Source organism: Adiantum capillus-veneris, chromosome 14 (genome assembly GCF_014529385.1).
Source record: "Adiantum capillus-veneris isolate H3 chromosome 14, ASM1452938v2, whole genome shotgun sequence".
Classification (NCBI taxonomy): domain Eukaryota; kingdom Viridiplantae; phylum Streptophyta; class Polypodiopsida; order Polypodiales; family Pteridaceae; genus Adiantum; species Adiantum capillus-veneris.
The window spans coordinates 158,683,858-158,690,627 of NC_140944.1; positions in this window are offsets into that span (position 1 = coordinate 158,683,858).

Below are 6,770 nucleotides of genomic sequence, written 5' to 3' on the forward strand. Positions count from 1 at the left end.
CAACAAAATCCAAAGCAAAGGGTCCGGCCTACAAACTCCAATCCGATATAGAGGCAACAACAGATCTCAAAAAGGTTTTGGAAGAGAGGATTTTAAATAGTAAGGTGGAATTTACCTTGGGTGAGGTCCTTGGTATAGCAAAGCGAGAATTCCACGAAGAAATAATTGATATCATAAAGAGGAAGCGGCAGTCTCTTACTGAATCTATCCATGTACAGGGTGAAGAGGAGACTTTAAATGCACAAGGTGTACAGGTCTATGGCAAGCAAGGTGAAGAAACTGTTGTTGGATGCTACAAGTCTAGGGGAGGAGTAAAACACGTTCGCTTCTTGGATGATGAAGATGAAGTGGAGACCACTCACAAGATCTACTACTTGAAGAGTCACTAGGCAAGAGCAACTACTGAGACGCTGGTAAAAGTGGGAGACTTGGAAGAGCCATACATTACTTTGATAGATCATGGGTCGGAAATTAACCTCATGTCAAAGAGTCTTTATCAAAAAGGAAAATGGCCAATTGATATAAATCATGGATGGATGATTCGTGCAGCAAACAACTCATCAGGGGAGCTGTACAGAGCTTGTCCAAATGTTAAGGTGACTATAGGGGATGTGAAAGATGAACAAAATTTCTTTGTACAGGAGATGTCTACATACCCTCTTATCCTTGGGCAGCCATACATCATTGCTACTCGCATGGAAACCTAGGTGATGGATGACGGGTCAGCCTATGCAAGAATAAAGAGCAGGGATAGGAAGCGTGCAGTACAGTTCCTTACTGTTTATGTGGACCATGAAAGGAACCGTGAAAGTCTTAGAGAGCAACCCTTGTCAAAGACGAACAAAGAATTCAAGGACTATAGGGATATGAGGGGTTTTGGCCATATACCATTGTAGAGCAGGATTGCAGTGGTACAAGAAGAGGAAGGTTCTCGCATGATGTATATGTAAAGGATACATTTTCTACAAGTTTTGTAGGATTATCAGACTATGGATCTATTGCTTTTACAGAGTGTGAGGACTTAAAGCGGGGTGAACGACAACATGTAAATAGCGTACAAAGACGTTTGAAGATGAATGGTTTGCTAGAAGATGAAGAATGCATTGCAGGTGTGTTTGATGAGTGTTCTTTTGTGGATACTATGCAAGATTTTGAGTCTTTAATGGATTGCAATTTACATATGGTAAGTGAGGTTGTGAAAGTATGTTCAATAGAAATGTACAAGGTCATCGAGGATTTCAAAAATGCTCAAGGTGTTGATGTACGAGTGGAGACTAAGTATAAGTCCGTGGCAAAGAAAGTGAAACCAGGGGCATTACCTCTACCAAAAGATTGCACAAATAAGATGGAGCAAGCTGCTTTGCAACCTAGCCTTCGTAACCCAAGCAAGATTGGACACAAGTTCACGCAGGATTCTCTGAAGGAGTTACAGGTTGGTTGCGAGGAAAGTTTGACAAAAACTGAAAAGATATGCTTTGAAGACATGCTTTCCAAACACGGAAAAGCTTTTTCATTTGAGCCTTACTTCACTGTTCCAAAGAAAAATGTTTCTTTATGCTTTATTCATGATATGCAACCTGTAAACAAGGTGACAATCAGAAATGTGGGTATAGGGCCATTTGTCGATGAGTTTGCAGAGGCATTTGCAGGAAGGGCAATATATTCTATGGGACATTTGTACTCAGGGTATGATCAGCTCCAACTAGCAATGGAAAGCAGGGACCTGACTACCATGAGGACACCCTTGGGTTTAGTAAGGATGTTCACCTTACCTCAGGGGGCAACGAATTCAGTTGCACACATGATGAATGGTATGAACAAAGTCCTACGTGACTTCATACCGCAAACTACAATGCCTTTCCTTGATGATGTGCCAATCAAAGGATGTGATGTAAGTGATAAATATGTGGTTCTAGACTCGAGGGGGTTCCAAAAGTATGTGGCAAACCATATCGATGATTGTGATAATATCTTGTCAAGGTTGGAAGAGGTGCACCTTAGCTTGTCTGGCCAAAAGTCAGTGTTTGGTGTGAATGAAGTTCTTATTGTGGGACATATGTGCGGGCCATATGGTAGAAGGCCTTGTCCTGCAAAGATTGATGTAATCCAGGGAATGAAAGAGAAATGTATAAATGTCACTGAGTTTCGAAGGTTCTTGGGTGCATGCGTGTTTTATGTTATTTGGATTTCGCATTATGCACATGTAGTAGAGCCTTTGTATCAGCTTCTGAGAAAGAACAAAAAGTTTCAATGGGAAGAAATGCATACCCATGCCATGAGGAATTTAAAGAAGTTGCTTCTTATGTCTCCAACTTTGAGAAAAGAAAACTATGAATGTGGAAGATATGTAATTGTGACAGTGGATACTAGCCCCATAGGAATTGGATGGGCGATTGGGCAAGATGATAATGATGGCAAGCAATATGTGGAGAGGTTTGGAGCAAAAGTCCTAAGTGCTCGTCAACCCAGCTATCCACAGGTGAAAAGAGAGTTATGGGGAGTAGTCACAGCTTTGAAATGTGACAAAGAGTATTTGATAGGAGCAAATGTAATAGTGGAGACTGATTGTCTATCCAGTTGCGGATATGCTTTCAAGAGCAAGGTATGAAAAAGAAGTAGACATGGTTGTCGAGGGCGATGATGTAGACACACAGTTCTATAGTATCTCTCATGCCAAGGGTGATCATGTTTGCCTATCAAATGCACTTGATTCATTTACAGAGGACCTGTATCAAGGTGACTGGTTGCTCATTGGATGCTATCTGAGCACTTTGACAAGGCAAGAAGGGTGGACTGATAAAGAGTTCAAAAGAATATGTAGAAAGTCCTATGGATACTTTTTGAAAGATGGGTACTTATGGAAACGTCCAAAACAAAGAAATGGAATTCCAATGAGAGTTGTGAATGATAAGGACGCTCAAAATGAGCTTATGAAAAAGTTTCATGAGAGTCTTTATGCTGGACACAGAGGTGTATGGGCCACCTTTACTAAAATGAAAGAGAGGTATTGGTGGAAAGGGATGTATAAAGATGTATCTCACTTTGTGGAATCATGTGAAACCTATCAAATGTATTCAAATGTACGTCATCATGATGGGTTGCACCCTACTTACCCATTGGCCATGCATTACGAGTGGGTAGTAGACTTGGTTACGATGCCATTGGGCTTATGGCAAATGAGATACATAGTGCTTGCACAAGAAGACTTAACCAATCAGTTTGAGGGTCGTGCTCTAAGAACAAAAAGCACAGAAGGGGTATGTAAGCTCCTCTTGGATGATGTAATTAGCCGTTATGGTTGTGTTGGGAAAATAACAGCGGATAGGGGTGCGTTGGATGCTGACAAAGCAAGGGAGTTTTTCTCTAGGTTGGGCATTAAACTTTCTCTCACTACTGCATATAATCCTGAGGGAAATGGTAAATCGGAGCGTGGGCATCCTCCTATTATTAAAGCTTTGGCTAAGGCATGCAAAGGTAAAATGGGAGAGTGGCCTAGGTTACTGCCTTATGCTTTATGGGCTGATTGTACAACTTATAGCTGAGTTACTGGTTATATGCCTTTTGAGTTGATGTATGGTCAGAAACCTATAATGCCAATTGAGGATGTAATTCCCACATGGAATGTATTACCTTGGGAAGATTGAATGAGTAGGGAAGACCTTCTTGCTTTGCGCATACAACAGTTAGAAAGAAGGCCCCAAGATATCGAGATTGTAGTAGCACGATTGAAAGATGCAAGTTTAAAGAATAAGGAAGATTTGATAAGAGGCATAGGCTCAGACCTAAAGCTATTGAGGAAGGTGATTGGGTGTTGGTGTATGACAGCAGTCTTGACAACCAACATTCAATAATAAGAAATCTTTCAAAGAGATGGTTTGGTACTTATGTGGTTCAGCATGTACATAAGAATGCAACTTGGGACAAAAATGAAGATTCCCATTGCAAGGAAAAGAATCAAGTTATTCAAAAGAAGAGGTGATACAGATCCCTTTGATTCATAGGAAGGTCAAAATGAAGGCTCTGATGAAAATGGTATGGATGTGGATGAAGAACAAGAGGATGATGCGTTAGATTTTGTTGCAAGCGATGATGAAATTGACATGTATCTTGACTTAAATGAAGACTGAACCTGCAAAAGATATTTGTGGCACATACAGCAAGATGTGCAAGTTTTTAGGGGGTGGATGTCGTGCCATGGCACGTTCATAATGTGAAATTAAAGTATCTACCTCACTCTTAATGTTTATGATGTGTGGGACCAAATGCTATTATGTACATAGTGTGCTATATGCGAAAATAGATGCCAAGGTTGCAACTCTGTATATACCTTGCGGGGACAGCGAGGCCCTCGATGTGGCACTATAGCATGATTTTTTCACATAAATATATTCCTAATTTGATTTGGAAATGTACAAATGTCAAGTGTTTCGAAGTGGCACGCTCGTTTTGCCTAGAAAGTTCAATCCTGGCAATCTCGGCCAAAAAGAGCAGGTTTCATGCGCTGGCATAAAAGACGTGTCCGAAGTGCTTACCAAGTGGTAAAATGAGGTTCAACATGAAATTTGAGCCCAATGGGATTTTTCCACAATTTTAGGGATTTTTCCCAACTCGTTTGGGCTTTTTACGGACAAAAATTGACATTTTTGGGCTAAAAATGGCCTAAAATGGTCAAAAATACCCTTAAAAATGCCCAAAATAGCTCAAAATTACACATCTAAGATGTTGGAGTTGTTTCTCAAGTTGTGAGGTAAGTTCTAGAGCCAAGAATGAGCTCATTTGGGCACATGAGCAAGGAGATACAACCATTCCTTTACAGGGTGCTAGTGTAGTCCCTTGCTGCTTCCACTACAGGGTTGAGGTTGTGAGTCCTCCAATTAGGGTTTCCCCTCCTCAAATAAGTACTTGGGCTTCTCCAATGAAGTATTGAAGCTTCCATGAAATGGTCATGATGAAGAATCGAAGCGTAAATTTAGGGTTTTTAACAGGTCAAATGAGCACTGTATCTGTGCAATTGCGAGCGAGGCTACACCTAATCTTCACACACACAAGAGTTTTGAGTTAGTATTGGTTATTTTTCAAAGTTAATCTTTCATGGATGGATTTTTGTTCTTTTTTAGTGTGTTTTTGGCTTCCAATCGTCTACACCTTGCTTGATTTTGCTACGAATCCTCACAGTCAGAGGCCCGACGCTTTCCTAGTCGCACTGCGCACTTCTTGACAGCGTATGATGCTTGGTACTTTGAAACATCATAGTTAAAATCTTCATCTTCAAAAAACCACTAGAAACCTTTTTAATAATGTGTAAACCGACCGAGCGAAAATCAATCCACAAGCAGTGACCCAAAACCAGAACAACAACAACTGAACAGAAAGACAAGCATCCCTTGCGATATTTATTTTATATTCTTAAAGACTTGACAAGAGTGTTGTAAGATCAAAATGACTTAGTCTTTAGAAGTAGAGCAACTAATAGAAAACTTAGGACTAGGTTTCACATGTCACATCATCATTTGCTAGCACAATGACCACGATTTCAATCCATCTTTATATATATATATATATATACAAACAAATAAATAACATTGAGATAGTTACTTAGGCTAATTATCTTACCGACAAATAATTAATTGTTTGACAATTGACAAATTCAGTGATGCAACAAATATATGTCAATATATATCATCAGTAAGTTTATTTACATGTGTCCAAAATGTATGGTAATCAATCCTCACGCCTTGTCAAATGTACATGGTATTCAACTATGCGGCTATCCTTGTCATGCTAACAAAGAAAAAACAAGAAGTTTTACAATATAGATTCATGGCGATTAGCTTCTACACAATGTATGGTAAGTAGAGAGAAACAAAGAAAGAAAGAAAGATTTTTAACGTCTATGTCAGGCCAAAACCGGCTTATGAGACAAATCAAATGTACATGGTTTGTATGTCTTCCGTCTATCGGAAAGACAAATGAAACAAAACTGAAATTGAATTGAACATGTGTAGTGACGATGTACTGGATATGGTTGTAATGGTATATCCAAAGAGTATTTGAGGAGGGAATATTTGTGTATAAATAACAAGCTGAATTTATACATAACAAGGTGAATTGCTAAGCAAAAAGCCTCTTGAAGGACCTTCATTGCCATTGGTAGCGGCTGATCATCATCATTATTAAGATCATCATCATCAATTGTATTATTTTCCATTTTTTCAACCTTCACCCACCCTTTATATATAGCCTCATAACCTCCTTCGCCAAGTTTCTCGCATTGAAATTATGTGCCACAGCCATCAAATCATCATATCTATAGAACCTTACATGTCCAGCATCACCTGTGGACGCGTTCATACGATTGTGCCTCCTGCGCTGCCGTATCATCAAAATGGCACATCCCACCACCACTACTATAAGAGCAGTCACTGTTGCACATACATAGTTATGATAGAGATGCTAACAAAGTGAACACACATAAATCCTTGCCTATAGGCATCAACATGTGATGCTCGGCCAATCTCCAAGCCAACTACCTTAGCTTGAATTTCCTTCTTTGCAGCTTGTTCAATAGCCTCTGAATGGCCCCCCACTACAGCTGTGTTTTCTTCAAGACACATACATGCCTGAAGTGCTATTGCAAACATCTGATCATCAAAGGAACCTGTTGGGGTATAAAGCCCAATGTGGTCGCCCAGGTAAGTGGGCGGGCCGCCAGGTATGTACACATATTCTTTTGTACAAACCTAATAAGAACTCACTATGCTCTACACATT